Source organism: Sturnira hondurensis, unplaced genomic scaffold (assembly GCF_014824575.4).
Source record: "Sturnira hondurensis isolate 20B ecotype Veracruz unplaced genomic scaffold, ASM1482457v3 Scaffold0004711, whole genome shotgun sequence".
Lineage (NCBI taxonomy): Eukaryota > Metazoa > Chordata > Mammalia > Chiroptera > Phyllostomidae > Sturnira > Sturnira hondurensis.
The window spans coordinates 2,097,507-2,124,027 of NW_028077342.1; the positions used below are offsets into that span (position 1 = coordinate 2,097,507).

The window sequence follows — 26,521 nt, forward strand, 5'->3', positions numbered from 1 at the left end:
ATCCTTCCTGGAAAATCTGCACCGTGAGAAAAGGATGACTGCAGCTACCTAACTCTTCTGCAGGGCATATTCTCAGCAGAGTGGGGCCACAGAGAGTTGGAAAGATGGCATTAGTGCATTCCCCCAGACTGATGCATTATGGAGGGGTGTGCTGGGCCCAGGAAGGATGGCATCTGTAAGCAATGGGGAAGAGCGAGTTAGCACAAGAACCTTGGTGACTGTTCCTCCAGCTCTGTCCCCAGAGCCATACTATGCAGTCTCTCCCTGTATGACTCCAGCATGCTCAGAGCTGCCTTTCCTCTATCAGAACTGCCTTTCCTCTGTGAGAGTCCAAGGTGAGTGGCTACAAACAAAATTTTGAGCATTGGCCATTTAAGAGAATGCCTGGATTTCTAGCAGACTGCCATCATTCCCTGGCTGGCAGAATCCCTGGTGATTTTCACAGTCAGCTGTTACAGGGTTCTTTCTAGCTCTGGTGCTTTGGGCTTGGGATCCCAGTGTGAAGTTGAGCTCTCTTCATTTTCAGAGTCATGGAACTTTGCAGCTCAGCTATCCCTATGGATTTTCAAAGGCCACATGAGGGTGTGGGACCGGCCCATTTCACAGAGGCAGTTCTTGTCTTGTTTCCACCCTTTCTACCAGTGTCAATATGGCTCTGTCTGTAAATCCTTGGTCATAACAATGTGTTCAGTTAGTCTTCAATTGGTTATTCAGATTGGTTGTTCTTTAATTTAGTTGTAATTCTGGTTTGGTCCTGGGAAGATGTGAGTGTGATTTCTACCTTGTCTTCTGCCATCTTCGATCTGTTTCTCTAGTGTCACGTCTTTCTGGGGATAATGATCCAAACTTCATTAACGAAAATCACACACTCAATATAACACTATAATAGACATGCAATCTCTTCCTTCCTAAACCTGGGGGTACTCCACTTGTTTTTAAAGAGTATTTTTCATTTTTTTAGTCTTAAAAGTACTTTGGATAGGGCTGAAGAAAGGTAAGGATATACTAACAATAGTTTGTAGAGTCTTTGAGAATTACCTTTGTCCACTCTGTCTCTTTTTTTATTTTCTGAGAAGCCCAAGAACATCGTTTAGAATTGTGAAGGGAACTTGGAAATCCAAATGTATAGCTAATGACTCCCCAAATCTAGCTCAATGGCAGTACAATATTATACTATACTTTGGTTGTACAGTTCACTGTTGAATCTACACTCACTTTGAAACTTTTACTAATTATTCTTGTTTAAGGGAAAAACTGAATTATGATCAACAACTTATATCAGGACTTAGCTCTAATGGATGTCTTGTGTTTCTGAGGAAACCTGGATTTTGATTTTCAGACACATATTATTTGAGGATTAAAAAATTACCTGTTAGCCCAAAATGTAGTGTTATGGTTAGGATAGTGAGGCATGATTAAAGAAACATTTGCCTTGCAACTCCATTTTCAAATATTATCCTTTTTTCCCATAATACTACAGATTCAATTTTTGCTTCCCCCATTTGTTTTCTTCTAAAAAATGAGAGCCAAACATTGATAGTGTAAAATCCGCCCTACATCTTATATCTGAAATTAGTTTTTTTAAGTAGGGTGAACTTCCTGCTTGGCACAGAACTGTAAGAAAAAATGATGTCTTCATTTCCTGAAACTAGGATATTGTGTGTGCTTCAGCAGAAATACTACTAAATTAGAGCCACAAAGGCACTATCGTCAGCAAATCTATTCCCATGAAAACCTTGAGTGGCATGTGGAAGAGGGCTGTCTGCTTAAGTTTCACCTTCATCAGCAGTGTTACATTTGTCTGTTTACATGTTTTATCATTTTACATTTATGCTATTCCCTAATACTGACCCTCTTTTATTTCTCAACCCCAAGGGGAGAGAAAGGTCACTTATGGTCCTTCATGTTCTTTTTGCATAAATAGTTTCCTGAAAAACATACCCAAAAAACTGGCCCTGTGAGATTTCTGAGCCTGATTCCAATTTCACTGTAGATCATACACTTGGACCTGTACCAAAGGAAACTAACCTAGACAATAAAATAACCTTTATCTTTCAGGACATTGGAGTTCCTCAGAACCTTAACTGATCATAGCAAGTCAGTCAATTGTTGATTATTTTAAATAACTTTAACACTAAATGCCTGAGTTGGCCAGAGAAGTTGAGTTCAAGTTCTGCTAATGGACAATACTATGGAGAAGACCAAAAGCTCCCTGAGTTAGTGGGTTGTAAAAATCTAGTGGCATCTGGACCTCCTGAAATCAGATCAATGGTTGACAGAAATACCATAAATGGTCTTAAGAAAACCTGATTTTCCTAACAAATGTCATCATAAAATCTGCCATATAGTCAAGTCAAAATATGCAACTTTTTATCTCACTGGCAATTGATAAATATTTCCCTCCCCTCAAGTCTGAGGATCTCATGTATTGATGAGGTTCGGATTGAATTCTGTTTACTGGGAGAAATACAGTCACCTCAAAGCCTAAATTACACATGTATAAAATCTTATAGACAGGAGTGCCCTAGACGTTATTTCTATTAGGCAGCTACATTGTTGCAGCACTTTTCACTTTACTCTGTTCTGATTGGGGGCAGTCAAGGAATGTATTGTCTTTACCTGCACCACATGAACGAAAAAGCATCCTTTAAGCTAAGGGCTTTCCTTGGTTGAAGAGTACTTCTCATTCAGGATTCCTAGGACATAATCTAAACTAATGTGTGTTTTTTTCCATCCTTATTTTCTGGGCCTCTTAAGTTACAAACTCTGGCATGTTACTTGGAAGAGGGCTATTCTGCCTGAATCATAACCAATAAATTATGTACTGAAATCTTGTGAATAACAGTATGCTTTATTGTCTGGAAGTGAAATATTTGTAACTGGAAAATGCCATATGATTTGTGGTTTTTTGGTCTAGGACCTTCCACAATTTGCAAAATTTATTATGTTTAGGTTTTCTTTTTTTCTTAAAGATTGACTCTGGTACTAGTCTCAGGGTTGTGTGTCTCTTGGCAGTTAGATTACCATTTTTTCCATCCTGCTTAGCAGCAGAGTTTATTAATTCCCCACCCCTCCATTTGTTATTTAAGAAATAAGATCCACATACAATGTGTTGAAGCTATTCTTATGGAGCAAAAATCATTGCTATTTAGGAATAAAGTGAATTATGACCCTGATCTTGTCAGTGAGGTAAACCTATTAATTCATTTTTGAAACTTTGCTGCATTTATGGGGGTTATTCAACAAAAAGAGGATGATCTATGACAACTGACATTGAGTATAATATTAGGCCTTGGAATTTAAAATATTTCAATTATTGTCTTGGTTTTGTTACTAACTTAGTGTATATGATGTTTTTGTCTTCATTTTATGAACTGAAAAATGAAGGAGCTATTATACAATAGTTTCTCTTCCCCATAGTAATACCATGATTTATTTGTTATTATGTGGTGTGTGGTGTTTTTAGTTGCTCTAACAACTTAAAAATAGACCATATGAAAGTAGCTATTATACAGAATTGTGATACTTTAGTAATAATTTTTCATGTATCCAAAATTCCTCTTTTTGTCACATTGTCCTACTTTACACAAAGCTATTGTGTGAAATAGTTTTCCTCATAATAACTAAAACTTTAGAATTTAAGTAATTGTATTTAGAAGACATTGTTTATAATTTTTTTTCAGGTAGTCAATTCTTGTAACTGAAAATACAAATTTGGTGGCCTGACACAATGAAAGCCAAGCTCATGAGACAGGTGCTGGGGCAAAAGGAAAAAGGGTTTATTCAGGTGCCATGACCTGGGAGAGCAGTGGATCGCTATCTCAGAGAACATCTATCTTTCCTGCTGAAGCCCATGGTTCTTATGGGACAGGGAGAGGAGGACTTTTTAAAATCCAATTATCTTGCTAGCTTTCAGAGCATTTGGATCCTGTCCATTTATCTTTCTAGCTTTTGGCTTACTTGAGGCCTATCCATTCATCTTTCTAGCTTTGGTATGTTCAGTATAAAAACACCCTGGTACTCTGACTGATTGTCTACAGTAACATTCTGAACTTCCTACTTTCACAACAAGTGAAACTGAAACTACTCAATACAGACAGAGGTCATGGAAAATTGGTGTAAGATCCATTTCTCTACTTTTCCATATTGCTTTTTATATACTACCCGCTATAAGGAGCTGTATTGCACCTATCCGGATGAAGATTGCCATATGAGATAGTAGGTTCTTAACAGGAAAACTTTTTGTTTAAGTGAATGAAGCAGGATGGCTTAAGGTATGCCATCTATATCCTCCCACTGCCTTACTCATGCTTTTTCTCCTTTGCCTTAATATTTACTAATTTCAGAAATTCCCAGTCTAAATTAGTAATTTTTTCAATACTTTGTTATTTCAGTGTACAGACAAGATGCATCAGAGACCAGCTCAGTGAAGTAGAAATTCTTTGTTAACACATTCGCAAATGTCTACTGATAAAAACAATTGACAATTTCTTCTCTTAAGAAAACTGTTAATTTTCCTGGCTATTGCTTTCTTTATAAATTATACAAAGAGGAAGTTCATTTTATTGTCTATCTGATCACAAACTGAACAGCATGTGATTCAATGTGATTTGACTCTGGTTACCATATTGAGTAACAGAACCTTCTTGAGTACTTGCCTCTTGTGGCCAAGGGGACTGTGGAGAGTAATGTGCTAATACCAGTGACATTTCAATCACTACCATTAGGGCAACCCATTACCCATATGTTGGGGCAAATGTCTTTGCTATTTAGGAAGAAAGTGATTTACAACTGATCATGTCAGTGAGGTAAGTCTATCAGTTAATTTTGAATTTAAGTGGATTATTCAATGAAAAAGAGAGAGAGAGAAAGAATGATTTATGACAACTGACACGGAGTATAATATTATGCCTATGATTCAAAACATTTAAATTCTCACCATTGCCTTTTTACCTATTTTGTGTATATTTGTTATACTTAGCATTACTTAATATCTCAGGATATTGACTCTCTCTTAAACTATAAGTTTGTGGCCACAGGTGGTATTTTAATGAGAACATTTGATAAAAGAAGAATCTGAGCACTATGACATGGTTAAGTATCTAAATGGTAAATATACTACTGTACAAATATTGGCTAGGTAAACAAATTTAAGCTATGAAAAGAAATCATGCATTTTTCCTGGACTGAGTCAGGCAGTAAATAGCCATAATAATAATGGAAATTGTAAGAGCAGGGCATCTGCTTTTAAAAACTGTCTTTATTGAGCTCTTCCTCAGCTTCCTGTGAAGAGCAAGGAAACTTAATTCCTGGCAAATAATAGTCTTTAATACTGTTCCTACAGGTTTCTTTCTCATAGCTTAATATGGTTTTACTTTTGTTTCTATTTTGAGACAAAACAAAACAAAATAAAATAAAATAAAACTCTTTTACTTTCCTGTAATTATTTTCTCCAGCTATGGAAAATCTAGATAGAACTGTTTTTGTCATTGACCAGTAATGGAACTAGACCCTGATATTCGTGGTTCTTGCTGCATTAGTTAACCAAGATGACTTGGAAAAAGTGTTATTTTCTTTCTGTCAGACAAACTAGGCATGTTTGATGAACCTCATCATTCAGTTTCAAAGTTTCAGGTTCAAATCTAGTATTTACTATGTTTGCTTCAGTCTGGTCAATTAGATATTGGTCAATATTAGTTCAAGCTAAATGACAACTAGGCTCGCATGCTACAGTTGACTGTCATCGGACCATCCATTCATTCTCCCCAACCTATCTAAAGAACAGTTAGTAAAGAAACTACAGTATTTGGAAATAAATAAATGGAAATACGCTTCCCTCAGTTTTTTAATCTCTCAAGAGATCAAATATTTTTACCCAAACTATTTAGCTTTGTCTCTAAAAATTATTGGCCAATAAAGTTACCAGTACTTTCTCTTTCTATCTGAAATCTAAGTTTGATCAAAACTGAAGAAGAGGTAAGTCCCTTTGAAGCCAATGGGCAAAAAAAGTATGAAAGCATACTTGAACATGGATCAGAAGATTTATGTCCTAGTCCTAGCTCCATCCCTTACTACATAGATGACTCTAGGCAAGTCGTTTAAACTCCATGAATTTGTGTTTACTCTTGTGTCAACTAAGTATAATAATGACTGCTTTTCTTGTGACATTTGTGAACATCAAATAAGATAATATAAATTAAAATCCCTGAAAAGTGCTATAAAAAGCTAAGAAAAATACATTATGATGTTTCTGAATTTAAGACAAATCATGAAAATATTACCAAAGCAATGTGCTGCAATAAATTTGGGTTTTGCACATGCCACCTAAAGAAGTTCATTCTTAGAAAGTACCTCTTTGGTTGTTTACTAAGCATAGTCCTCCATAGCCTGCCTTGGATTTTATGGTGAGCATGTCTTGCAGAGATCTACATTTCAGTAGTTAGTACTATTCTGAAATCACTGTATATTGAAAAAAACACATGAAAGACCTTTATTCTGCTCCTATAGAAATATCAAGATTGAAATAATGCATTCATATATTAGGGAAGCTGATATTAGCTTATAAGCCCAGCGATGAAAGTACATTGTTTATAATTGATATGCTCCCCATTATAGCCAGTTCAGAGAGTAATGATTCAGAAGAATGAGAGAATAATTCTAATGCTGTGCTGTGATACATTTAGCAGTATAAGACTTGTGAACTATACTTTGTTTTAACCTTATTTTTCTCACATTCTGTATAACAAAGAACTGCCTTTCTACAGACAAACAGGTAGCATAATACATGAAAAATGCCCTGCTTTCCCTATTTGATAAGGTGCCATTACTGACTTTGGAGATAGACTTCAAATAGAATTTTGAATATGACCTCATTTTGGATAATTTGGTGAATCTATCTAATGTCTTACCAAATTTACATGACCATGATTCTATATCCCTGAATGTTTCTCCTCTACCAGAATATGTTGTAGATCTCCACTTGAAATGTTTGAACCCCAGTTATCTGTAGAAACTAGTGGCAGATATAAGCTATTGCCATAGATATTTCTCAACCCTGTTGCCAATTTTATTGAAGAGTCCAGTATGGAATTTTCTCAGAAAACTAAAAATGGACCTGCCTTTTTACCCAGCAATTCCACTGCTGGGATGATATCCTAAGAACCCTAAAACACCAATCCAAAAGAACCTATGCACCCCAATGTTCATAGCAGCACAATTTACAATAGCCAAGAGCTGGAAGCAACCTAGGTGCCCGTCAGTAAATGAATGGATCAAAAAGCTATGGTACATTTACACAATGGAATTCTATGCAGCAGAAAAAAAGAAAGGGCTCCTACCCTTTGCAATAGCATGGATGGAACTGGAAAGCATTATGCTGAGTGAAATAAACCAGGTGTTGAAAGACAAATACCATATGATCTCACCTTTATCAGGAAGCTAAACAACAAAACAAATAAGCAAGCAAAATAAAAACAAAGACACTGAAATAGAGAACAGGGGGACAGGGACCGGAGGGGAGAGGGGAGGGAATTTCAGGGGAAAAATGGGAAGGATTTACAAGAACTAGTATAAAGGACACATGGACAACAACTAGGGGGGTGGAAATGGGAGGAAGGTGGGGAACACTGGGGAGGTGAGCTGGGATGGGAGTAATAGACAGAAAACTGTACTTGAACAATAATTAAATTTTAAAAATCAAATAAATAACTCAGAAAAAAAAGAGTCCACTAAAATTGAGACTTCTACTTGAATGTAACTTATGAAAAAGGGAAATGACACATTCATAGTCAACAAATTCTCCACTATATCTCCCATTTCCACAGTCTCTATAGTTTCTTCAAGTTCACTCTGATATATATATATATATATATATATATATGAGTGATATATATATATATATATATCTATATANTATATATATATATATATATATATATATATATATAAATATAATTATACTTCAGAAACATTATGGTATTTTTCATAAACCTGGAACAATTTTCATATAAACTTACCTTCAGCAGCATTCATATTTGTGCAACCAGTGGGTACCAGCACATGTGCAAATCTACATTATCTCTTTGGTAAAGAGAGCATTTAAAACATTTTAGTTGTTCAACATATTAAAACTTCAAGCTAAAAGTCTTCAGAGATCAGTAGATTGTACCATTTTTTTACTCTTTTCTCCCATCTGCTAAACTTCCCCTATAGATTCACTTATTTTATGCTCCTTCCATAGCAATTTCAAAGGGAAAGAAAGGTTTTCTCATTCTCTTCAATCAAATAAGTCTTAGAAGGAGCATGTTTGTTTAATTAAATATAATGGTTTGCAAAGTCTTTAAAATTCTGAAGGCCAGAATTCATATTACTCAGGACTGGGTTTTTGATATGTAAGAGTGAATCTAACATATTTTATAAATTCAAAAAATTGTTTTGTCACTGTAATGTCATTCCAAATGTTACACAATTGATAAAGAACTTAGTATGCATTTCATGGTGTCTTCTTCTTTGAGGTAGAGTGAGCTCTATTGCAAAAAAAAAGTACGCTTCTAGACATGCATGCATATAGGTATGAAAGATGTAAATTATAGGTATGTATGACTTTGTATTTGAAACATTTTTTCAACTTCAAAACTATCTAGATGGAGTGCCCTCTAACTATGTGGTTCTATGCAAGGTAAAAACATCCCAGAGTCATCTGTGTCACAAAGCAGCATGAGCAAAAGTGAGCTGGATTGATAGGTACTACTATGTTAACTGGATAAGTAAACTTAAGGCTTAGTTTTTAAAAGCTGTTGAGAGTTTTAAAGAAATAACAGAAGGAGAATTGGAAGTGAAAATGGCATAGCTGAGACAAAAATTACAAATAGGAACAAAAAGATGAGTAAGTTATGCAAAGTAAGGCAGTATTCCCAAGTCAATAGTTCAGTAGTTTACATTTTGAAATGATAAGCAATAAGAAGCAATCAAGATGATCTGAGGAGTAAGATGAGATGAAATTGGCATGTTGTATGAGTAATTTGGTTGTACTTGGATAGCTTTAAGAGTCAAATATTAATAAGTCTACTAAATAAATGTTTTGTGTTTCCCAGAGTCCACAGCTCATACCAAATAGATAATGAAATAGTCAACACACTAGCCTCAAACAAAAGATCAAATGACTGAGAGGTCTTAATGTTTACCAAATAAATATTAAACTGGAGTTTTCTTGTCTATTTGTTTTGGTAAAATCTTTACCTTTCTTTTTTTTTAATTGTTGTTCAAGTACAGTTGTCTTCATTTTGCCCCTGCCACTATTCCCCACCCCACTGATCCCCACCTCCCACCCTGAATCCCACCTCCCTTTGGTTTTTGTATCTTCTTTTCTAAACCTATCATTGCATTGCTTTGGACAGCCTATCGAAAACAAAACAACAAACAAAAACCACTGCACTGAATGGTATGACCACCACAATGTAATCTGGGAAAATTTTCCTAATATCAGATTACTAAATAAATTGCAACAATGTGGGCCTTGCTTCTTTTATCCCTTCAAGAGTCATGGTCACTTTCCCAGGCCAAGCAACGGCCCAAATGCTTTCATGGACACTCCTATAAGGGCACATGTCTGAAAAAGTTTTAAATTTCTCATTAGATAAAATCTCGGTTATGTAAAGGGCAGCAACACACCTCAAAATAGAAACATCATGTGCATTCTGAAATGTATAATGAAATATATTTTGGTATTAATGCACTTGCTTAATGAAGCCTTAGATGTTACTAACAGCTGTCCCTGGGATTTGAAAATATGAAGAGGTTTCTGTCATACAATTGAAAGCTTTGCAACAAGTGCCTTACCTTATTTTACTTTGCCTGTGTTCAGGGAATTGTCCTTTAGAAATGAGAACTGGTAGTTCTGATTTTAGAACAATGGAGGGATATCTTTGTTCCCTGTCCTCAAAGGCCTTAAAAGAACACAAAATCTTTAGGCAAAGATAAGTCTTTACTGACTGTTTGACTTTTGTGTTGTTGAGAAAGACAGAGTAAAACGAACAAAAAGGTAAAACTCATAAATTAAAAAGGTGATAAACTACCACCTACCTTTCTATTGTTATGAGTTTTTTAATTAACAAATATTATTAAGTATCTACTGTGTGCCAAGAACTGTGGATATAGTGGTGAGCAAGACAAAGCTACAGTCCTCATGAAGCATAGTCTAGTAGCAGTCATATTAATCACACAAATATGTAATTGTGTTAAATGAAAAGAGGAAATGTAGAAAGGGAAATTTATTTTGCTTACAAAGTTGACTAAAATGTTAATTCCTTAAAATTTTAAGTAACATTGATTTTAATTAAAAGCATAAATTATAAAAGGAAACCATAGAATAGAAAATGTACCAAAACCAATTAACATCATTGTATCCCTTTATATACAGGATAGTATTACATAATGGTAACACTAGTGTCTGCTGTGGTGGGAGAGTATTTGGAATGTCATCTAATTCCAGTATCTTCCCTTACCCTTTATTTGATTTATGTGCTTTCCCAAATCATAAGAACCTCTTCTATGCCTGGTGAGCCCCTGAATCTACACTTTGATCACATGTTAACCGGGGCAATATTTAGTTTGATTTTACAGAATTTTAGTCTCACTATCTTGTAAAATCAAACTACCAAAAAGGAGGAAAAAGATGGTAATCCCCGAAAATATTGCTAGTTATATATGGTCTGTCCAGAAAAAGTCCAGCCATTGTTAACAAGAATGGTTTACATAACATCCATGTAACCTGGCAGACAAGGAGAGTGGACTGGAATGAGCGTGCATGAATAATGATAACTTCACTGTAGTAGTCAGTGGGGGTAGTAGATGCTATTGTGCGAACATGTGTACCATGTGGCAATCCCATTCAAAATGACTGAGTAAGTAGACCAAGGAATCTGCATCCAATTTTGCATTAAGTTTGAACATTCCTCTGTGGAAACTATTCAGATGATTCAGAAGGGCAGCTGATGATTGGCAGGTTCATCGCAACAATGCGCTTGCTCATGAATCATGTCTCATGCAGATTTTTTTTTTTTTTTGGCAAAACATCAAGTCACTCAGGTGACTCAGGCCCCCTGCAACTCAGATTTGGCATCCTGCAACTTCTGGCTTTTCCAAAAACTAAAATTACCTTTGAAAGGGAAGAGATTTCAGACCATCGTGAGATTCAGGAAAACACAATGGGGCAACTGATGGCGATTGGGAGAACTGTGTGAGGCCCAAGGTGCCTCCTTTGAAGGGGACTGAGGCGTCATTGTCCTACATACAATATTTCTTGTATCTTTTTAAAAAGATTTTATTTATTTATCTTTAGAGGGGAAAGGAAGGAGAGAAGGAGAGAAATATCAATGTATGGTTGCTTCTTGTGAGTCCCCTGCTGGGAACTGGCCTGCAATCCAGTCATGTGCTCTGACTGGGAATTGAACCACAATTGTGTGGTTTGCAGGCCTGCGCTCAATCCGCTGAGCTACACCAACCAGGGCTTTATTTCTTGTATCTTTTATCCTCTTCAGTCAAATTGCACAACTGGATACTTTCTGGACAGACTTCATATATGTCATTCCAGTAACTTAAATGACATTTGAATTGACATAATGATTACTCTAATTCAGTTGTTGTCAACCTTGGCTACACATTGGAATCAGGTTGGGAGCTTTATAAAATATTGATATCTGGGACACACTCCTAAAGATTTAAGAATTTGTCTGAGGTTATATCTGGGCATTGGGACTTTTTATAGTCCTCCAGATGATTCTAAAGTATAATCAAGACTGGTAAACACTGGTTTATCTATTTGATTATGTTGACAGCATTCACCAGTGTTGAAAGTATTGACTTCCTGGATCCATGAAGTTAATAACTTGCCCTCAAGTAACTGAAGTCAGACCAAACCTTGAAGATCCTTCAACCAGACACACACAGATATATGTTCCAATATAGTGTGGCAAGTATACTTTTCTTCCTAGTACCTAAAATATTAAATATTTATCAAGCCTTTGGAAAAATTAAGTGCTTGTGTAAATGCCTTTTTCTAACATTTCTGTGATATATAACTCTCACTTTGAGAGATTATGACAATTAAATGGAGGCAACAGATGAAAGTATCATTAACTGCAAGGCTCTGAGTTATTTCCTTTCAATGGCTTCTACAGTGGAGATGGGCAAGAGCTATGTTTGAATTATGTGGTCCATGTATATTGAAAAAAGTAGTATCTACTGTTGCACACTTTGTACCCTCTCACACTACCCAACATCAATAGTTTCATTAAGCCAGTTTTGCTACAGGTAGCTGAACATTTACATCTGTACATGACTCATCCTCAGTAGTGTCCTAGCCAGGAACAGTTTTACAAAGTATAATACTGATAAATTTAACATTAGCACTCTTCACCCAGATAACAGTGACCCAAACCAATCACAGAAACGCAAGTGGTAATGACCTCTGCAGCTCTCGGTGTTCTGGTGACTCATTTTAACTCTGTCTGTCTCCTAATTTTAACTTATTGCTATATCTTCCTAGTTGTTCAATTCTATATGTGGGTGGAGGGTTTATTTGACTATTATGCCATCAAGGACATTGCTCCATCTCAGTCAGCATGCCTTCTGAAAATATTTTAATTTCTCAACTTCCCAGTCATGAGGTTGACTATCACAGTTTACTAAAATAGTCATTAGAAAGAAAACCTAATAAGGACTCTCAAAAAGTGATCAAGGTCATGAGACCATGATACTTGAACTGAGATAATGGAACTGAAATTATATACTATAGAGAAGAAAATACTGGGAGAAGAAATATTAATGGAAGGGGGCATACTTGCTAGCAGTCATAGGAGCAATGCTAAAAGCACCTGATGATTTTCTGCTAATACTGTAATGGGCTTAACAGCTACAGAAAAGGTATGCTATAGTGATATTTAAAGGTGTTATTAAAGGTGACATTAAAACACAATTAAAGGTGATCTCTCCTCTTTCTATGTCTGGACTATTTAGTATATATAATGTGGCACTTATTATATGTAGCCTGGAAGTTTAGTTATAATTGCTTTGTATCCAGGTCCCACTCTGGATTAGGGGTTTCCTGCAAGCAAGAATGCTTTGTACTTAGTTTTGTACTTCTGACACCAGCTTGGGTCAGGCACAGAGTAGGCACTCATCAACTGAATAAATGAGTACATGAACAAAATAACAAATTCTAGCACTGGTTAGCTTTAGAAACTGGAAAGGGTTTTTGAGGGAAACAATGAGAGTCTTATGTAGAATATACTACCTGTAAACTTTAGGAGCAGGTTTGATTCTTACTTGAGCATTAGAAAGGAAGAGAATGAACTACAACATCTTAGAATGTTCATTCATTCATTTAACAAATATTTACTAAACCCCTATAGCTTTCCAAGCAGTGTTTTAGGCACTTGTGGTATATTGAAAAGCATAATACAGCCCTGGCTGGTGTAGCTCAGTGGATTGAGCATGGGCCTGTGAACCAGAGGATTGCAGTTCAATTCCCAGTCAGGGCACATGCCTGGATTGCAAGCCAGTTCCCAGCAGGGGACACACGAGAGGCAACCATACATTGATGTTTCTCTCCCTCTATCCTTCCTTTCCCCTCTAAACATAAATAAATAAAATCTTTAAAAAATAAAAAAAGAAAAGCATAATACACAAAACAGCTCCTTCATGTTGCCCTCACTCTAGCAGACAATAAAAATAAGTAAGTTACATTTGTGTTGCCCACTCTTACCTGCCCTTTGCTAGAATATCTGTGATATTTTAAGTCTAGGTTTATGGACTTGGATAATATAACCATTTGATGAGGAAAAGTTGGAAGTTTTGAGGGGCCAACAAAATATGGTCAATGTAGTGTTTAGCATATATGTAAAAGAAGGTGAAGGGCTGTCAAGGAACATGTATAAGGACCCGTGGACAAAGGCAACTGCAGGGCAGAGGAGGATTGAATGTGGGAGGTGGGGGTGGGTATGGCAGGGGAGAGTTATGGGGTAAAAATGGGGACAGCTGTAATTGAACAGCAATAAAAAGAAAAAGAAATTCCTTGTTGCATTCCTGGGATTAAAAAATAACATATCCAAAGTAAATTATTAAAAAATAAAAATAAATCTGGGATAGCCAGGCCCACACGGAAAAGCTTTTACTAATCCAGCTGTAAAGTACACAAAACCTCAACAAGAAATTTGACTTTGGGGATAAAAAGGAGAGAGCAGCACAATGAGGCACCTGAAAGAGGAGAGACAAAAGAAAGAAAGAGTACCTATTACCTCTAAGATTAAGGACAATATAGAAGAAAATATAAGAATAACAACAAAATTAAGTTTAGGACATTTATATTGGTCAAATTCATAAGGAAATGTGTCCATTTCAACATCCTTGTTCCAACTGGGCTTTGTCAGCTTTTGCTACTTCTGCTTTGCTTCCAAACTAGTGAGATAGAAAAATTTGATTCACTCCAAGGTCTTCAATTTCTGCGGTCAGGGAAAGCCCATGACCGAGCAGGGCACAGAGCTACTCTTGGTCAATCTGGAAACGCTTTAGAACAGAACACATGGGATTCCACTTACAGACCCTCAAGAAGTGGTCCAGGTGTGTGAAAGGTGATAGCTGTGCAAAGGACTTATGGAATGTGCCAGGGAATGATTGCTCACTCTCCACTTGAATTAATCTAGGTGGTGTGTGCAATATGAAAGAACACAAACTTAATCAACACAAAACAGGGTAACATTCCTGGTTCCACTATGTGTGAGCTGAGCAAGTTACTTAACTTTAGAGCCTCTATTTCACATATAGAGTGATAATAACAACTGACAGTTGAGATAGTGCATGTAAAAATGGTTCTGTTTCCAATAATCTTTAAGAACAAAGATATTAAGCTTTCCCATCCAGGGACCTCCTGTGCAGGTTACCAGATATATCTGCTCCCCACAGAAAGGTTTAATACAATTTCTGCTGACTTTGCTTGGTAGTCTGACAAAGTCATCAAATCATTATCTGAATGTGAATTGTCTATTTTTAACATTTTTCTAGCTTCAGAAACAATGCATAAAAATTAGAGCAATACAAATCAGAATAGCTAACATTAATTGAGCAAGTACATGCATTTTCCATCTTATCATCAAGACAACCCCATGAAATATGTACACCTTTAGCTTTCTGTAATATATGAGAAAACTGAGCTTAAAGAGATAAAATAACACGAGGTCCCATGCCTTAATACATAGCAGATTTGTGATTTATATTCAATCCTCCTCATTTAGCAAAAAAGGAAAGTCCCTCATAGATTCACTGCATAGATTACTTTGTCATTGGCCCTGCACAGAGTTGTACTGTGCATATATTAACCTTTTTTTCTAAAAATGGACTCATATTAGCTATTCTTTTTTAAATTGCTCTCTTTAATTAAGAATATGTTGTAGACATCTTTATCTGTTCATATTTATTTACCCCATTTAAAAATAATGCTGTGGTATTCTTTATTGCATTGATGAACTATATGGTATTTAAGTAATTCTAAATTATAATTTATGTCAATGAACATATTCACTTCCATATTGATGGACATTTAGGTTGCTTCTAATTTTCTCTATTATAATCAATGGTGCAATAAACACCCTCATTTTTATGTCATTGTACACTTGTCTAAGTATTTCTATAGAAAGAATAATACTCTAAAACTTCAATAGCACAGTCAGTCTGTTTATCTTGATATATATTGCCAAATTGCTTTTCAAAATGTTGGCACCAGTCTAATACTCTGGCCATTCACAGGACAGAGTGCCTCTTTTCCCATACTTTCACCAACAATGGGCAGCAGCCACTAGGTTTTACCTATTCCCATGTATTCACTAGCCAAATATACTGTTTCTTCTGCAAGTGGTCTCCTGATTATTGCTTATTTTTTTCATTGATTAATCTAAATTATTTATTTGTAGATACTACAATATATAATGAACATTTTATGGTACTTTCAAATGCTTTAGTTTTGTCTGTTTATTAAAATAATAAATTTTAACTGTAGAAAAATTTGAAAATTATAAAAATAACAAGTCAAAAAGAAAATTTTAGTTGTTTTAAACTAATCACAAACAAATATTAACAGTTCATGCTTATTTTCCACATACATGATCATAGAAACAAAACATATGATCATTAAGAAAAATGGGAAATACAGAAACTTAAAAGAAAAAATTAAACACTATATGCAAGTCCATTATATTTTTAATCTAATTGGGGTTATGATATATACAGTTTCATATTCTTTATTGCTTAACATTATATTCTAAACTTTTCCCAAACCATTAAAGATTCTCCCAAAATTGTAATGAACTTTAACAGTTTTATTGCGATATAATTTGCAGACCATAAACTACACCTATTTAAAGCACACAATTCAATGATTTTTTAGTATGTTCACAGAATAGTGCAACTATTGTCATCATCAATTTTAGATATTACATAAACCCCCCAAAAAACTTTGTACCAGTTAGCAGTCACTACTCATTCCTTCTTGTTTCCCAGCCCTGGGCAACAACTAATCTATTTTCTGACTCTATAAATTTGTCTATTTTTATTTTATTTTTTTAAATGTGTTCATACTTTTTCACAGATGAAGAACTATTTTTTAATTAATTAATGTATTTTCAGAGGGGAGGGGAAGGAGAGAGGGAGAGAAATATCAATGTATGGTTGCCTCTCATGCATCCACTGCTGGGAACTGGCCTGCAACCCAGGCATGTGCCCTGACTGGGAATCGAACCGCAATCATCTAGTTCGCAGGCCTGCACTCAATCCATTGAGCTACACCAGCCAGGGCGATAAATTTGTCTATTTTTAAATGAAATTTTAATGCTGACTTATTTGTCTCTGCCTACCAATATGATCACAGACACCTCCTTGATATTCTATAGATGGTATGTGCTCAGGAAATGTAAATTTATGCTTAGTACAGTAGATATTTCATTGCATGGTGTGCGATATCATAGCTTTGGGTATACCATAGGTGAAATCCTGTCCTGAAGCAAAACATTTGCTTATGTCTTGGGGTCTAAGTCTGGAATATGAGTCAAGGCTAGAGGCACTGAAAAGAAAGTCATTCATCCACACAAAAGTGACCCTGCTTCACCCTAAACTTCAGCTTGAAATAATTCTTTTATGTGCCCCATTTTTCCTATAGAAGACCTACCAAGTCTTCAAAGTCCACTTAAAATGCCATCACCTTCTCCTCAATGCCTTTCCTAACCCTGTGGGGATTTAATCCTCCATTCTCTTATGGTCTCATTGTACTTTAAATTCCTAATTATATCACCTTCCACATTAATTTTGGTTAAACCTAACTAACACCAAACACATACCAGGCCTTGACTTGGGCCCAGAATTACAGAGATGAAATTCACAGTACAAGATGCAGTTTTGGGTAATGGTAGCCAGAACAAGGACTCTGGTACAGACTGTATAGGTTCCATCCCCAGTCCCACTTCAAATTAGCTATGGAGCCTGAGGAAATTTATCTACATTTCCTGATCCTTACCCTTGTCATTAGCAAGATGAGAATAAAATTAGTACCTTTCTTGTGGCCTTGTTATAAGGGTTAAGTAAAAGAGTCCCTGTAAGTAACCTAACACAAGCCTGACGCAAGTCAGTAATAAAATCTTTTGATGAAATAAATTGAAAGTCCATTCAGGCAGCTGGCATGCCCAGCTGCCAAGAATCTTAGGCATTGGTATATCAGTGTCTCTTGATTAATTTTCCAAGTCAGTGGGGCAAATGGGTGGGAGCAGGAAATGTGCAATTTGGACAATGAATATGTATATCATATCCACCCACTCACAGTCACAACTCTTACTTCCTTTATTTTTTGTCACCTTAAGAACCAGAGCTCAAGAAACTTTTTTTCAGTAAAAAAAAAAAATCTGGTGGCATAGACTTGTTTTATTTTTTGTTTGTTTCCCATTCTGTGTGCATGCATGCAACCAATGGATCCAGTCTTGATTTTCAAGTGTATTCTTTGCTGCTACAGTAGACTGATCAATTATATTGGCTTTATATTTTAGAGAGAAAAACCAGGGCTCAGTAAAAAGAAAACAGCTCCACTCTGCTAAGGGGCTTCTTCCAAATACATTACTTAGGGGTAACTGAGCACAGTCTGTGAAATTAGGGGGTGTAGCAGCATAAGTGACAGTGTGATGTATTGAAAAGTAGTCTGAGTTTTACTTCTGACTCTGACACTGACCTTCATTGTGTAACCTTTAATAAATTCTATTTTTTCTCTAGGCTTCAGCTTCTCCTACCTGCACAGTTGAGGCAAAATGGGACCCATGGTCATCTCAAAGGGTTCTCTAGGGTTTAACTTTCTGTAGTTCCAGGTATGGGACTGGAATCAGTGGCAACGGAGGGAGTAGAGTGTCCATAGGGACTGTTACTTCTCCATCCTTTACTCTCTGCTTCTTTCTCCACTCTCCTCTCCAAGTTCCAATGGCTTCATCATCACCTCTCTCTAAATGATTGTCAAAGATCTCACTCTTGCCATGCCCTCCTTTCTGAGCTCCATTCCCTACTACATACTCCCTAGGAAGATATCTCAATGCAAGATATCTTCAAGATATTACTTGAAGACATCTCAAGTGATGAAAAGTCCCATCACTTCTATTCTCATTTGGCTGGTCCCAAATTGTCTTCTGCTAAAAATAGCTTCTTCTCCTCAGCATTTCTTGAGTTTTGTTTGTGGCCTTATTTTTGCCCAAGCTATCCAGATCTACCACACGAGTGGTATCTGTGCATTTCATTTAGCCATCACTCATTCTGATACATACCCAAGTTCTAACCATTCTTCCCCCAGTCTCTCGCATTTACTTTGTCTACCCTGACTTAACTGCCACCATCCTATATTTACTCATTTGTTTCAAAAGCATCCAAAGGGTCTCCCTGCTTCTACCCTGCCCCTATAGAGTTTTCCATAGACTAGTGAAAATCCTTTTAAAACACAAATCTGATCATGCCATCCCCGTGTTCAGATTCCTTTAATCATTTCTTATCTCAGAGTAAAAGCTAAAGATTCTTTAAATGACCTACAAGACCCTACTGTTGTATTCGAATGGCAAGAAACCAAATGTCCAGGCACTTAGAGCTCGTGATGTTATTTATTGGCCAAAAGCTTTACCTGCGCAGGGGCGAACTTCCCCAACTGTGACCGGAGTCATGTAGCTCCTCAGAGCTGCAATATGGAAGTTGCTCCTGGCTTACAGACTACAGGGGTTTTATAGAGCGCAGCAAGCAAGCAGTATCCAGAAGCAGATGTGGCTGTTAGCAATTGGTGCAATTGAACACAGCTTTTTCTTTTGATTGGCGGGGTTACTCGTTGGCGGGCAGATTCTGGCGGTCTGCCTTGCTCCACATATTTACCTTATTTGGCTATTTACTTGGCTAACCACTCATCCCATCTTTCTGGAACATTCTGGGGGCGGGGAGTACAGCCTTAAGCAATAACATCCTGCTTTACACCTTGTTGCATTTTCCATTTTGTCGTAACCTTACACTACCCTCAACCATCCACTTTCTCATCACATCCTCTACCAATTTTTCATTTTACTCACTCTGTCAGCCATGCTCCATCCTCAGAACCATCCACTTACAGACCTTCATTCCTGGAATTTTCTTTCTCAAGATATCTGCCAAGATTCCTCCCTCACTTCCTTCAAATCCCTATTCAAATGTCATTTCCTCAGAGAGTGCATGGTACCTTAGAACTCTCTGTATTAGTTTTATATCATTGCTATAATAGATTATCACAAATTTAGTGGCTTAAAACAACACAAATTTACCATCTCACAGTTCTAGAGTTCAGAAGTCTGCCACATATCTTACTGAACGAAAATCAAGATGTCAGCAGGGCTACATTCCTTTTTTGAAAGCTTTAGGGAATAACACAAATTTTTGCCTTTCTCAGCTTTTAGAGGCTGCCTTCCTCCATCTCTAAAGCCAGCAATGTTGTACCTCTCTGTGTTCTTTTCCCATAGTTAACATTTTCCTCTAACTCTACCTCTTCTATCTCTTCTACTTCTAAGAACTTTTGTGATTGCATTGACACCACCAATATAATCCAAATTAATCTCTATGTTAAGGCCAATTGATTAGCATGTGTAATTCTACCTATGAATTTAACTATCCTTTGTCATGTAAACTATCATACTCACAGGGAATTAGCATGTGGGCATTTTGGGGAGTCCAGTATTCTGCTTGCCACTGTTTCTGTCTTGTAGCTTTGGTTTCTTTTAACTTCATGGTACTCATCACCACCTGACACATTATATACTGTACATATATTTCTAATTAAACATGCATATAATAAAAACAACCAGGACTTCTGGCCAAGATGGAGGCATAGGTGGAAACACTGTGCCCGCTCCCACAACTAAATTTAAAGACAGCTAAGTTTGAGAAACAAAGAGACAACCAAAACAGTAAAAATTGAACTATACTGAAGTCCGACAACTACAATCCACTCAGCCAGACCAGTAAGAGGGGCGGAGTCAGTGGTGGAGCGGGTTCAGGGGAAAGACTGGTGGGTCTGACCAACCCAGAAGCGGAAGCTGAGGCAATTGGTGGATCCCAGGAATGGAGTGATGACGGGCGGACCCAGTGAGGGCACAGGGCAGCTGGCTGACTGCTGTCACACATTCACCCACAGATAAACCAAGCAAAGGAGTGAACAGTGAGACAGACTGCTCAGGCTAGGGCCTCAGCAACATGAATTAGAGGCTGAAAGCACCAACTGGAAAGACTTTCTTGGGGTCGAGGGGCTGGGAGAGGCTCCCAGGCTCACAGAGAGTTCATTGAAGAGACCCACAAGGTGCTGGAGAGTACAGGGACCCACACACCCAGGAACCAGAATCAGAGAGGCCCAATGTGTTTGTGGGAAGCTGCAGAGAGGACAGAAATCTAAGAGAGAGCGGAGCAAAGCAAACCCCCATTTTTTCCCTCTCTGACCATGCCCCCACATATAGCGTCACAACCCAGTGACTGGGTCTCCTGGCTCTGGTGAACACCTAAGAGTCCGCCCCTCATACAATAAAGGTGCGAACAGGCCAAACATCATGACTCAAGAACAGCTCAAAGCCCCAGAGCCAATAAATCTAAGCAAAAAAGAAATAGCGAACCTTTCAGATGCACAGTTCAAAATACTGGTAATCAGGATGCTCACAGAATTGACTGATTTTACCCACAAATTAGAGGGACATATGAAGGCTAAACTAATTGAAATGAAGGGAAATGCACAGGAAACCAATAGTGATGGAAAGGAAACTGGGACTCAAAACAAGGGAGTGGACCATAAGGAAGAAAGAAACAACCAAACAGAAAAGAATGAAGAAACAAGAATTCAAAAAAGTGAGGAGAGGCTTAGAAACCTCCAGGACATCTTTAAATGTTCCAACATCTGAATTATAGGGGTACCAGGAGGAGAAGAGGAACAGCCACGAGTGGAAAACTCATTTGAACAAATAATAAAGGAGAACTTCCCCAATCTGGCAAAGGAAATAGACTTCCAGGAAATCCAGGAAGCTCAGACAGTCCCAAAGAAGTTGGACCCAAGAAGGAACACACCAAGGCACATCGTAATTACATTAGCCAAGATAAAAATGAAGGAGAGAATCCTAGAAGCAGCAAGAGATAAGGGGACAATCACCTACAAAGGAGTACCCATCAGACTGTCAGCGGATTTCTCAAAAGAGACCTTCCAGACAAGAAGGGGCTTGAAAGAAGTATTCCAAGTCATGAAATCCAAAGACCTACAGCCAAGATTGCTCTATCCTGCAAAGCTTTCCTTTAGAATGGAAGGGCAGATCAAGTTCTTCTCAGATAAGATCAAATTCAAGGAGTTCATCATCTCCAAGACCTTATTATATGAAATGTTAAATGGACTTATCTAAGAAAAAGAAGATAAAAAATATGAACAGTGAAAGGACAGCAAACTCACAGTTATTAACAACCACATCTAAAACAAAAGCAATCTAAGAGGACAGCTAGATCAGGAGTGGAACCACAGAAATAGAGATCACATGGAGGGTTAGCAACAGGGTAGTGGGAGGAGGAAAAGGGTGAGAAGGTACAGAGAATAAGTAGCATAGATGGTAGGTAGAAAATAGACAGGGGGAGGGCAGGAATACTATGGGAAATACAGAATCTAAAGAACTTGTGACACATGGACATGAACGAAAGGGGGGAATGGTGGGAGAGGGGTGTGCAGGGTGGAGGGGAGTGAAGTGGGGGGATGGGACAACTGTAATGGCATAATCAATAAAATATATTTTAAATAAATAAATAGATAAAAGCAATCAAATAGTTTTATGATTCTTGTTAAAACACTTCCCCTTCTTCACAGACAATAATTTCAAACCTTTTAGCTGTTTTTTTTTTTGGAGAGGATGACTTCATAACACTAAATAACATGCTTATATTGCAAATCCTTCTTCTATATTCTATAGCAGATGAGAATCTAGCTCTCAGTTGCTCCAATACTTCTTTTCATCTCATTCCTGCACATGCACAATCATGAATATTTTCTGTATTCTCATCTTCTCAACAAGTTCATTGATAATTTTGTTGGTAAGAAAAAGATTCAGTGTTTTTTGCTGGGACTTCATGGCTCAGCCATACCATATATATTTTTACTTTTCTATATGTATCTATTTGGTTTATTCATTTAATAATAATCATTTTTCATTAGAAAGTAATCAACAGCAAAGCAATATACATGTTTGTTTAGCTCATAGTATATCCCCAGTACCTGGAACAGTGTCAGAAACCTTGAAGATACTTAATTTGCATTGTTCAGTTCCTACTATGTACCTACACTCATGTCTGTGGTCTTGCAGCAGAACCTTATATAATCAGGTTTAGCAGGGCTCTTAAGAATGAGCTTGGTCTATAATTTTTAAATCATCCAAGTCACAGATTCCTTTCAAGAAAATGACATATTAGAATCCCAACAGGTCTAGCAGATAAAATCAGAGTTGTTTCGCTTAATGTGGGTTTGAAGAGTTGAAACAAGTAGTATGTGGGTGTGTTTCAAAATAGATTACTGAAGGAAAAAAAGAAGAAGCCCAGGCTTATGATATTTGTTAATTTTTGTGCTGTAAACATTCCCACCTTGGCCAATTTCAAGCTACCAACATGATGTTACTGAATATGGATTTGGAAAAAACATGTTATGATCAGCTCTCAGGATTCAAGTTGGCTACAGCATCTCATTGGTTGAAATAATCATCTACAACTCCCTCTCCCCATTCCCTCCTGATTCCCCTTTATAATGATACCTTAAAGGACCCCTAAGTATCTCCAGATATAGCTTAAAGATCCAGGAGTGAATATAATATATTTAGGATACAGATGGGAACACTGAAGCCCAGAGGAGAGGATGAACCCAGATCTCCTAATATCCATCCCAATGTTTTTTCCCATTGCATTATGCTTCCAATAGCCTAATTAGTCTCCCATCCCTCTGCCTCCAATTTCTTTACCTTATTCCATTGTTTTTTTTAGCAACAAATTCGGTCCTAAAATACCTCTTTCAACAGTATCATGTCCCAGCTCCACTCTAAAACCTATGGCTCCCATAGAAACCTGTAAGATAAAGTTTAGGCATCTTAGCATGGTCTTTCAAATTCTCCACTGGGTTTGAGAATAAAGAAAAAGTAAACTCTCTGGATTAAAGCAACTATGCATCTCCTCTCCTTATCCCTTCAAGCACCTCATCTTTCTCAGTGCAGCTCATGTATAAACCCTAGGTAATGGAGGAGAAAGGTTCAGGCTTTAGAAACAAGCCAACTTGAATTGGAAATCTCCTTTCTGACACTTACCAGCTGCATGACCATGAACATGTTTCTTGGTGTTTCTAGACTTCAATTTTCCCCAACCCCACCAAAAAAATAGTGAGGGAGATTCGTAATGTCTCCCTTGCAAGATGAAGCCTAGAGATAATGCATCCACCCCAAAGCAGAAGTACCAGAAATGGTAGTTTTCATAACATTTTCTCTAGGAAGTATTTTCACACTACTCACTAAATGTTATTTGAACCACAAGGTTTAAAGTTCAATAATCCACTTTGTATCAGTGTGTACATGTGTGTGTCCATACATGTGTGTCTTGATTCTATATACACTAAAATATCACAAACAAAGGGATCATATATAAAATTTCTTCTTTCTACCTTACAACATCCAGAAAATATCTGCAAATGCTTTATAAGTGGTCATTAAAGATGTGAAGGAAGCAAAATAGTGTGGTGCTTAACAGTATCATTTGTAGAGATGTACAGATATTAGATCTTGTCTAGGCATCTGCTATACACCTGAGTGATTTGACCATTCTGGCCCTCATCCTCACTAGTAGAATAGTGATATATTCAATTAATTCATTTAAAAAAGTTAGTATCTATTATATGTCAGGCACTGTTTTAGGCACGGAGGATATTATATAGCAATGAACATGAAATACAAAATTTCCTGCTTTCATGGGCTTAGATTCTAGAAAGAGAGATAAACAGCAAACAAGCAACCAGTAAATTTACACTATGTCAAGTAGTGGTGAATTTTACAAAGAAAAAGTAAATCAGTGTAAAGGAGTAAAGAGTGACAGAAAAGATATAAGCGTAATTACAATAATATGCATCGGAGGCTATAAGTATCAAATGAAATAATGCACTAAAAGTGCTTAGTACAGTGCCCGGAATACTAAAAGGTTAAGAAATAGTAGTGCACTGCGCATGTGGGAATATCCCAGAGATGGCATCCTGAGAATCATGGGTCACTCTTCTTTTCTCAAGGCTGCGTGGTAACTCCCCAGGCCACAAGGCAATGGTGCTCAGCCCAGTCAGGTGCACCTCTGAGCAGGTCCCAAGCCTCATTACCATTTACTTCATGCTTGGCTCTGGGAACTAGTATGTTGGGAGTAGCAGGAGAGCTTGCCAGGTGTGAAGCTCAAGAGCTGCCATCTGGGCAGCATGAGTTAGGTGCAGCCAGCTAGGAAACTGCTCAGCCTACCTGTGGACCCAACAGATGAGACACGCACATCTCATAACATGGAGGTCCTGCTGCCACCAAAAATAAGGATTAATTTAAAAAACAAGGATTAAGCCCTGGCTGGTGTAGTTCAGTGGATTGAGCACCGGCCTATGAACCAAAAGATCACAGTTTGATTCCCAGTCAGAGCACATTCCTGGGTTGCAGGCCAGTTCCCAGCAGGGGACACATGAGAGGCAACCATACATTGATATTTCTCTCCTTCTCTCCTTCCCTTCCCCTCTAAAGATAAATAAATATAATCTTTTAAAAAGCAAGGATTAATTTAGAAGATAATGTCAAAAATGTGTCTATGAGTAAAACTCTAAAAGTGAAGAGAAGTAATTTTGATGCATCACTGGTTTATTTAACTCAGAAATTTATGGGTTTTTTCAGAAATGCTCCTGGGTGTATTTTTGGATCTTTTGACATAAATAAGGTTGCAACAAAACTGGGAGTATGAAAACGAAGAATATATGACATCACCAATGTGTTAAGTGGAGTTGGCCTGGTTAAAAAAACAATCTACGAAACACATTTGATGGATAGGATCTGATCTCAGCAATTTGGGAGCAGTGCCCCAACAGAAGAAGCTCCAGGAGGAATTTTCTGACTTACCAGTGATGGAAGATGCTACAGATGAGTTCACTAAAAATTGTGCTCAGCTGTTTAGTTAACAGATGACAAAAAAAGACTAGCATGTACAACATATCAAGATCATCATAGCATTGGAGACTTCCATGAAAAGATGTTATTGCAGTTAAAGTTTCAGCAGAAACTAGACTGGATATTCCAGTCCCCAGAGAAGACTTTATCATAGTACATATATGGAGCACTAAAGGGTCCATTGATGTCTATTTGTGTGAAGGGGAACAGGATCGCTCAAATACCAAGGTGTATAAAGGTGTATGGACCTTTTCATCTAAAAGCAAACACCATGATAAAAAGGAAAACCCTCCACAGCAAAGTGAAGAATTGCTTGAAGTGATATTTGTCTTTCACTGACTGGCTTATTTCACTTAGCATAATAGTTTCCACTCACCTATAAGGGGAGTCTAATGAACAAAATTAGCTAATGAGCAAAACTGAACTAGAGATGTGGAAACATGGAACAGACTGACAGTCACCAGAGGAGAGAGGGCAGGAAGAAGGGTAGAAGGAAGAGGAAGGGAGTAGTCAAAGAACATGTATGAATGACTCATGGACATGAACAAAAGGGTGGGGATTGACTGTGGGAGCAAGGGGTGGAATGGGCAGAGGAGGGCAAAGTGGGAAAAGTTGGAACAACTGTAACAGAATAAACAAGAATAATACAAAATTTAAAAAAGAATTTCTTTTTTTAATTCTTTTTTTACTTTTATTTTTGAGTTACAGTTGATTTTCTTTTTTTAATTTATTTAATTATTTTTCAAGTACAGTTTTCTGTCTATTACTCCCAT

General features: G+C 37.1%; 1 pseudogene; it reads left to right on the forward strand.

The window, feature by feature from the left end:
* The first annotated feature begins 166 nt into the window (after positions 1 to 166).
* Positions 167 to 26,087, forward strand: LOC118986949 (transcription factor E2F6-like; annotated as a pseudogene).
* Positions 26,088 to 26,521: the final 434 nt, after the last annotated feature.